The sequence below is a fragment of the Hibiscus syriacus genome, unplaced genomic scaffold (assembly GCF_006381635.1).
Source record: "Hibiscus syriacus cultivar Baekdansim isolate YM2019G1 unplaced genomic scaffold, ASM638163v2 tig00110864_pilon, whole genome shotgun sequence".
Classification (NCBI taxonomy): Eukaryota; Viridiplantae; Streptophyta; class Magnoliopsida; order Malvales; family Malvaceae; genus Hibiscus; species Hibiscus syriacus.
In genome coordinates, this window is record NW_024062893.1 from 1,075,481 (window position 1) to 1,085,717 (window position 10,237).

Genomic DNA, 10,237 nt, shown 5'->3' on the forward strand with positions numbered 1-10,237 from the left:
GTCAAATGGTTGAAAGTCTTTCGAACAGATGCTACCTTATAATCGCCCCAAACTAATAAAAACATTTCAAGGTGAAGTCATTGTTAACACACCCAAACTACCCCACTTTCCATCTGATATGAGATTGTCGATCATTTATAGTTTTTTAGAGCGTTCGGTATGACACATGAGCAAAGCTACGGATGCAACTAGTTTTTATCACCCTGTTTGAAGATTCAATACCCCTCTACGACTTTAAAACAAAAATGTACACATTCTGAAACTTCTGAAAGCAATAGACATAAAAACAAGATATGCAAGGCAAATATCCCTATAGAGTATAGAATAAAACGGTTTTCTTTGTACATGCCTAGTTATATCCAAAATCAATTTATTTGTACATTAGCTAATCCTTATTTTATACAAAACAAAAAAAACCGATGTGGTTTTCAATAAAAAAAATGACTCAACCACATGGGTGTATCATTTTCATAAAGGAGGGAGAAAAAAAAAGAGATTGAATACTTGGAACCCCCACGAGCTTATATTTAAAAGCCAATTTTCACCATCCCAGCCTCCACGGGTTTCAATATAGAAACAAACTACTATAGATATAAAATTTTACAAACTATATACCTAATATTGCCTGTGGCTTGAGTACGATTGAACTAGAACTATTGATTGGCAGCAATGACAGCAGTTAAATCTGCAACTGCCCCGGCCCTCTCCTAGATGATCTTGAAGGAGGCTTGTTTCTCTCTAATGTTGGAGATTGTTGGGGCTCTACTTTTGGGCCCCTCCTGGATGTAGAAGAGAGATGATACGTTGATAAGAATATACTGGAAAACCAAAAAAATATTTGGCAAACTGTGTTAAACTATGTTACTCCGACTCTTCATTGTCTTAAGTATCTTCCCATGTCTGATACATGGGGGAGAGTATGGTCCTTCAAGTGTATAGAACTTCTAAAGTTTAGAGCATACTCATGTCAGGCATATACACGTATCCAAAACTCACTTGAAGGAAACATACTCATATTGACATTCACCTTCAAATCAGAGTAACATATATGAACGTACAAAGGTGAAACATAACGACGATAAAAGTTTGAAGCCAACTCTCATACAGGAAAGGCATTGTCTTTACCTAATTGACAATATATGCACTTATGTCTAACAAAATATTTAAAAAAAAATGATGCCTGACAATGAAAACAAGACTCTGAACAAGCAGGTCACACACCTTCAATACTGAAGTGGAACTGTTTCGTAATTGTGCTCGTGATTTTGCTAGCATATGGTGTTGCTGCATTTTCTTAAACTGTTGCAGTGTAGCAAAGTCAATTCCGTTCTGTAAATTCCCATTATCTTGGTCCATATCAACATCCTCAGTAATTTTTGATCCACTATGATGTAAAATTTGGGAGTAAGGGTTGCCTGATGATGCTCGTTTGAGTTGATCACCATTGAAAGAGTTTGATGGCACAGTTTTTAGACGTCTTCGCAAAATATTGAATGCAGCAATTTGCTGCAGTTAAACAAAAATGTCAGTATAATTTAACAAATGAAAAAATAATGCACATCTGTGCATCTATCAGTTTGTGACAGGTGCAAACATAGAATAGATGTTCCCTTCAGACCATTAATCCGTCTCAAACCCAGCACTGGGAGACAAAATATTGACCTGTTTCGATGACATTAAGTTCACAATGCCCATCATTGGAAAAACATCCCATCATAAAATGGTTAAGGAAAATTTAGACATCATCATGTAAGTAAACATCTATATTATAGCAAACAACATAAAAATAGTCATTGCTTAAAATGATGGGAGTAACCTTTAGGGGAGGGAAGAACGCTTTTGCCAAGAAGTTTTCGGAAATGATTAAAAGCAGGAGCGAGGAGGGTGGGAATTAATCTCATAGCTCTGGATAAGGTGTAAGTCTTTTTGTATAATGGTTGGGTTCTCGTGTGTAACTTGGAACATCAAGGGGTTGGGAAGTAAGGAAAAGGTAAGGGCGGTAAGGATTGTGGTTATGAACCGGAAACTTTCTGTCTTATTCTTGCAAGAAACTAAAGTAGAGTTGGTGAGACCGTCTACGTTGAAAAATTTAGGGGGAAAGAATCTTAGCGGGTTTGTTGTGTCTCCGTCAGAAAGGGCGTCTGGAGGAATCCTAAGTTTATAGGATGAAAACTGGTTCATATCGCAGGTGCAGCAAATTTCTACAAGGTTCGTGGCAATTAAGGGAATGATCAAGGAAAGCAAAAAGGAGTGTTGTTTTTTAAATGTGTATGGTCCTACCGTTGAGTAGGAGAAGGAGGCTTTTTTGAGGAACTGCTTAGTTTCATTGGTACAGTGGATTGCCCTTTGTGTGTAGGAGGCGACTTCAACTCATATTTGTCTCGGGATGAGAAAATTGGAAAAACTCAGAATTCACATTCTATAAGGCTATTCAGGGAGTTCATCTTCCAAGCTAAATTGGTGGAGTTACCGTTGGTTGGAGGGAGCTTCACGTGGTGAAATAATAGGGAAGTTCATTCTTTTGTTAGACTAGATCGGTTTTTTGTGAATGCTAATTTTTTTCTGTTGTTTTCTGGCATTGTTCAGGTCTTACTGCCAAAGTTAATTTCGGATCACAATGCAGTGGTGTTGGAAAGAAGTCAGGTTAATTGGAGTCTGAAACCTTTCAAACTTTTTAATTACCTTATGAATGAGGTGGGATTTCAAGACATGTTGAAAGTGAAAATCAAAGAGTTGAAGAGGGGAAAGAGGAGAGGAATTGAAAGCATCTTAAAAGAATTAAAGGAAGCAATTAAAAGCTGGTCTAACAACAATCGAGTGCAGTTGCCGAGAATGATTGTGAATCTGGAGAAGTCCATTTCTGAACGGGAGGCAGAAATACAACAGGGGTATACTTGGGCTTCGATGGAGTCCATTGCGAGAGATAAGAAGGAGTTACTGTCTTTTTATAAAAAAGACGAACAAATTTGGTTTCAAAAATCTAGGGCGAAGTGGATACAAGATGGCGATAAAAATTCAAGATACTTTCGCCAGTACGCTTCACATAGGGGAAGGGTCAATGCCCTGAAGTTTTTGGAAGTGAATGGTAAGTTGGTTTCGGACCCGGAACAGATAAAATCTAGTATTCTTGAATATTTCAAGAAAACTTACAACTTGAAGACAACACTGGAGGTGGAGCATATGGACCTGCATTTTAATAGGCTTTATGAGGAGCAATGTTTCGTTCTGGAAAGGAGTTTCTTGGAGGATGAAATTTGGGAGGTAATTGCTTCGTCAGATAGTAACAAGGCACCTGGACCGGATGGATTGAACATGGGTTTCTTTAAAAGATTTTGGCCATTCTTGAAGGAGGACATTTTCAAATTTTTCAATGATTTCTACTCCGAAAAAAACTAGGAAAAGGTGTGAATCATTCATTTATCACGTTGATTTCGAATAAGTTGAATCCGGTTGGTATAAATGAGTATAGGCCCATTAGCCATGCGACCATAATCTACAGACTTCAAGAGTAGCACTGCTCAAGTCAGAAAATTTACAAATGAACAAAAGATTTTCTTTTTATGAGAAACTTTGGAAATTATACACAATAAGCCATAAATTTCTTTACTAAATAAGTTATCAATCATATTATCAATCATGTCATTCTAGGGTTTGGAGGTACTTTGAGTCATTTTATACTTCATGGTTATTTCGTTCAATCTAGTATTTCTATTTAATTCAATTTTCCTTAATAATTCAAACATAAATAATACTTTCAGTGTTTTAGCCTTTAGATATTTGCTGATAAATCAATAATCTAAGTCTTGTACCTTCTCAGATGTTAAGATCTGATTATCAGTGACTTTCCGAACAGATCATGAATATAACAGATGAATCAATAGTTTATCGGATTAAATACGAATTCTCACGATACTTCCACTATTAGGGTCAATTCGAACCATTTTTACCTAATAGGGGTAATTTCGTAATTTCTTAACCATATGATTCTGATATTAAAACTTTTAATGAAAATAATTAGAATTTAAAGATTCTGAGGTTGATTGTTTTATCGGTTAATCACTGAACTTGAAATTATTTCTTATCAGTCTTCTAGTATCTTATACGTGTAATTTGAGTCTTATTCAGTTTAATTAATTTTCATCGCATTTGGATCGAGTTTAGAAATATATTAATTACACACATGTATCCAAACATATTCGTCTATGCATTAACCAATGCCAACATGTTCTATAAAGCATACATAAGGTAGTAATGTATTACCTCGATTTTTGAGCCATAAAAGTTAACCAATTTAACTCCATTTGATTGCCCTCAAACTTTAATTCCACGTCTCATAATATCTCAGATACATGGTAATACCAATTACATTAAAAACGGAACTTAAACATGAAAATTTATATTGTATCAAGAGATAAAATGCCAAAAAATAGCTTACTGGGATTGAATTTGGCGAAATGGGCGTTGGATTTGGACTTAGGATGTTGAAAAACATAAAATATGATTTTTCAAAAATTTTGACTTTTTGATCAAAGTCAACGGTAAACGGTCAAATTGGTCAAAGTCAAAGTCAACAGGCATGTTAAAGTCAACAGTTTGGGTCAAGGTCAACAGGTCAAACCGATTCGAGTTGACTCAGGGCGGTTTTGGTTGACTCGGTTCAGTACGAGTTGACTCAGATAGGTTCAAGTCAACTCGAACCGGTTCTAGAATGTTCTAAGGTTGGGGGAGGAGCCCCACTCGCACGTGACGATGCATGGTAACGACGACAGGGTCGGGGACGGTGACCTAGTACTTCACGATCAACCGAACATCAAATCCAAGCAACAACAACGCTCAATTTTAGTTAAAACCATCTGAAACAAAAGAAAATGGTTGAAACGCTTACCAATGTTAGCAACGAGGAAAACGACAACAAAACCTGATCCACCGGTCAGGTTTTGAGCGGACGGAGGTGGGGAGTACGGAGGTAGTGGTGATGCAGCCAACCGATAGCTAGAACGGCCGGAATTGAGAGAAAGAGTGGTGGCGGCGCAAGGTTTCCTCCCTCGATTTACAACGATCGGAGATCGATTGAGATGATCTACGAGTCAGGGTTGAGTCACCGGAGGACATTGAAGCTGACGACGACAATGATGCACGCTTCTATCCATCAGTGGTGACTGAACGACGACGAGGTAATTTGATTTGTGGTTCAATATTTCACAAAGAAAATGAGGTTTTTGGTTCACCATCGGGAGGGTGAATTTGAAAATGGGATCATCACCCAACCCAAATTATTATAAATTATATTTATTAAATAAAACACTAATAACAACTTAGCCTAATGGGTTCAAGTCCCCTCAGCCATAAAATCCCAATTTTTTATTTTTCAACAAACCAGAAAATGGGATAACTCAAGGGTAGGTCCCTGAACTTTCCAAAATTTTGAAACTAGCCCACAAAATTCCAAAAGCTTACACTTTAATCCTTAAAATCAAACAATTTATTTAATAAATTTTAATTTGAAAATTGGGGGTGTGATATGAGGAGCCACCGGAACAGACTAGTAGAAAACAGAATCACCCCCGCACTCTAGACAACAACATCAACAAGGATAAAAAATGAAAATGTTACCAATAAGAAAATCGAAGCATAAAAGCTCAAGGAAAAAATTGAAATATAAGACAACAGTGAAGGGTTAGAGAAAATATTAGAAATGGAGATAGGAGATCAAGGTCACTTACTCTTACATCGTAGACCAATCCTCAAGATAACAGTGTTGAAAATTTGGTCTTCGACACAAAGCTTATTATTAAAGAAAATTCCATTTCGAAATAGCCAAATTGACCACGCTAAACCAGAAAACGCTAACCGCCAATGGCAATTTAGAAGAATATTTAATCGGTGCACCCTCTCACACAATTAGGAATGATATAGAACTTCCTGGAATGACCATACTAACATTCCAAAATGAATACCATCTTTGTAAATTCTCTACGAGGTATCGTGTAACACCCCCAACCCGTACCCGACCCGGATAGGAGTCAGAGATATTACATTAACTTTTAAAACACGACTCTTAACCAATAATAGCAAAATATTTGAACTTATATTAAGAAAATACAATAATATACATATTGTAATATAAGTTTATCAAAATGTTCAGAGCATACACAACTTAACCCTTTAATTACATGCCAACTGCCATTTGCATAACAAAATGACCTACTGATTAAGTTGCTTCTGATCTGGTGGTTGCAGGAGTAATGCTGTCAAGCTGCTTCACCTGTCTCGTCTATTTTCTCAGATCCTATTTGTGAAACACTCACACGCTAAGTCATCGACTTAGTGAGGCAGTAATAATAACAAGGCAATGTAATGAAAATGTCATGATCATATGAGATGAGATGCAAACATGTACTTAATCAATGTAGTATACATCATCAATATCCATACCTGTAAGCGTATGACTGTAACATTCATGAATCTGTATTAATAAGTTTATTGGCCCATGATAGCATATTGAGAACCTAAGGTATCTGGGTAATGTGAGGTTGTGCACTATGCTGTCACCACAGCTCGTATAAATGCACCGAAGTGCCGCGTAGAATTGCACTGTAGTGCCATGTAATGATGTCCATAAGGACCACATATAATTCCTTAAGAATCATATACATATACTAAGGATCAAGTATGTGTCTTTCCAAGACTTCACACATGTTCCACAGAATATATATATATCCCGAAGGACCGCGTAGAATTGCACCGTAGTGCCATATAATGATGTCCATAAGGACCACATAGAATTCCTTAAGAATCATATACATATACTAAGGATCAAGCATGTGTCTTTCAAGACTTCACACATGTTCCAAAGAATATACATATGTCCCGAAGGACCGCGTAGACCCTCTACCCTTGGCATGCCAACTATACCTATAGTTCTCATCTACATAACATGGGCTTTTACATTTCACGTAGTCTATATCGCGTAGACATGTAATTTCTTACCTTTTCACATAGCTCATAACTTTTCCCACATATTCATGTCATATAATGCATTTTATATGAACTCATGTCATGTCTCATAATACAGAATATGCTCATGTACCAAGATATAAAATCTAGACTTATCACAAGTCTAGAATGAAGTATATTTCTATAATCATGCTATGCATATGCACTCACCTATACTTCTTTGCCTTTTCCTCGATCGATCCTACTTGTAGATTGTTCCCGAACTCGTGTAGGCTCGGTATCTACATAAACAAAATTTTCAAGATGATCATCAGATGTCTATGTCTTGAAATTAAGCTTTAATAGCTTACTAATTTAAGAAATTAATAGCTTAGTCTTTCTTTCTTTTCTTCTTTTTTTTTCATGGGGGAATCGGTTCCCCCCCTGGGGGTATCGATTCCCCTCTAGCATTCTGGAAATTCATATTCATTGAGGGGGTATCGGTTCCCCTTGAATGGGTACCGATTCCCCTAGCCCGAAAATCCTATTTTGAGCTCGAAAATCCTTTCCTTTCAGCTCAAATATACATATTTCACTCCCTTTAATACTCTTAGCTTTCATACACTTACTTAAACTAATTATTATCCATTCAATACCTCTAAAACTAAGAAAACTACTCATCCATATAGAATTGAAGAATCTTACTCCAATTCCAACTTGTTCTAATTTCAATTCTATTACTTTATACTTCTTAATTAACTTATTGACAAGTCAAAAATCTTATTCAAACATCAAAAACTCATCCATATCAAAATTTCATCTAAAAACTCATTTTCCAAATCTATCTCTAAAACACTTATCTTGTTGTCTTAATGTCATATAAGCTTTCCTTTAGCTTATATAACATCCAAACTTCCATTTCCAATCTTAAAAATCAGAGAAACTACCAAGGTTCAGATTCTTACCTTTACTTGCAAGCTTCACGTTTGGAGAAGGAAGAGAAGAAGATAAGAAAGAAGGAAGAAGAAATGAGAGGATTCTGGAAACCTTTGTTTCCTCCAAAAGCCCCACGTGGGTTCTAATATAACCCCATAACATTTTTTTTAATTATAATTTTTCCTTACAAATGACCTTTTTGTCCTTACATACATTTCATATTTACTAACCATTATTTTTTTAACTATATAATTATTCTACTTTAATCACCAATTGTTGAAACTTTGCAAATTAATCACTAACCCGGCATGGAGGATGTTACAAATCTCCCTCCCTTAAGAAAATTCGTCCTCGAATTTTCAATAAGAAAAGAGATGGGGATACTGATTCCTCATATCCTCCTCACGCTCCCACGTTGCTTCTTCTACTTTGTGGTTTCTCCACAACACTTTGACCAAAGGAATAGTCTTGTTCCTCAATTGCTTAACCTCATGAGCTAAAATTTGAATCGGTTCTTCCTCATAAGTCATATCCGGTTGTACCTCGATCTCTTCTGGATTTACGATATGGGAGGGATCCGATCGATATCTTCGAAGCATTGAAACGTGAAAGACATCATGTATCTTTTCCATCTCAAGTGGTAAAGCTAGCTGATATGCTACAGGTCCTACTCTCTTTACAATCTCATATGGTCCAATAAACCGAGGACTCAATTTTCCTTTTCGACCAAATCTCAACACCTTCTTCCATGGGGACACTTTTAAAAACACTTTATCTCCAACTTGAAATTCAATTTCTTTCCTTTTTAGATCTGCATATGATTTCTGTCTGTCTGCTGCAGCTTTGAGATTACTCTGAATTATCTGGACCTTTTCTTCTACTTCCTGAATCAACTCAGGACCAAGCACTTCTTTATCTTTGAGCTCGTACCAGTTCAAAGGCGTACGACATTTCCTTCCATAAAGAGCTTCATAGGGAGCCATTTTAATACTCGACTGATAGCTATTGTTGTAAGCGAACTCTGCCAGCGGTAAATACTTTTCCCATGATCCTTTAAATTCCATTACGCATGCTCTCAACATATCTTCTAATATCTGAATAGTTCTCTCTGATTTCCCATCAGTCTGAGGATGAAAAGCCGTACTAAAGTTTAAACGAGTTCCCAACGCTCCATGTAAAGATTTCCAGAATCTAGAAGTAAATCGAGGGTCTCGATCAGAGACTATGGAAACAGGTACTCCATGCAATCTAATAACTTCTCTAATATACAGCTCTGCATACTTTTCCATAGAGAAATCCGTTCTAACCGGAAGGAAATGCGCTGACTTAGTTAATCGATCAACAATTACCCAGATTGATTCTCTTTTGTTCGGGGTCAAGGGTAACCCCGAAACAAAATCCATCGTAACATTTTACCATTTCCATTGAGGAATGAAAAGCGGTTGCAATAATCCTGATGGAACTTGATGCTCGGCTTTGACTTGTTGACATATCAAACACTTAGACACAAATTCGGTGATGCTTCGTTTCATCCCTGACCACCAAAATCGATTCTTCAAATCCATATACATCTTGGTTCCACCCGGGTGCATCGTTAACGGACTGCAATGAGCCTCTGATAAAATTTCTTTCTTCAAGTCGTCATTGTCGGGTATTACAATTCTTCCTTTACAATATAGATTTCCATCTGACTTAATCTCAAAGTTTTTAATCTCTTTGTTCTTTACTTGTTCAATTCTTTTCAAACACATTTCATCTTTACTTTGTAATTCTCCTATCCGTTCCAACCATACTGGTTTAAGGGTTAATTCTGCACAAAGACCACCGTCTCCCGTTAAAGATAATCTTGCATCCATAGCTCGTAAGGCTGCAAACGTCTTTCTACTCAGAGCATCTGCTACCACATTAGCCTTTCCGGGATGATAGTCAATTATCACATCATAATCCTTTAAAAACTCTACCCATCTACGTTGCCTCAAATTTAATTCTTTTTGAGTCATCAGATACTTCAGGCTCTTATGATCCGTATATAAGTAACAACGCTCCCCATAAAGATAATGACGCCAAATCCTGAGAGCGAATACTACAGCAGCCATTTCTAAATCATGAGTGGGGTAATTCCTTTCATGTGGTTTCAATTGTCTCGATGCATACGCTACCACCTTTCCTTCTTGCATTAATACACACCCCAACCCGTTATGGGATGCGTCACTGTATACTACAAAATTCTTGCCAGATTCCGGTTGAACCAATATCGGAGTTTCCGTCAGAATTCTCTTTAAAGCTTCGAAGCTTTCTTGACATTCAGAAGTCCAAACAAATGGTACGTTCTTTCTCATTAGCTTTGTTAGAGGCAGCACAATCA

At 36.8% G+C, this 10,237-nt stretch overlaps 1 long non-coding RNA gene across 1 annotated transcript; it reads right to left on the bottom strand.

Moving 5' to 3' along the window:
• Positions 1–567: 567 nt before the first annotated feature.
• Positions 568–1,523, bottom strand: LOC120143854. Its single transcript, XR_005517984.1, has 2 exons — positions 1,222–1,523; positions 568–779 (listed from the first exon to the last, which is right to left on the bottom strand). It is a non-coding gene; the product is annotated as an uncharacterized LOC120143854 (long non-coding RNA).
• Between the last annotated feature and the right edge of the window lie 8,714 nt (positions 1,524–10,237).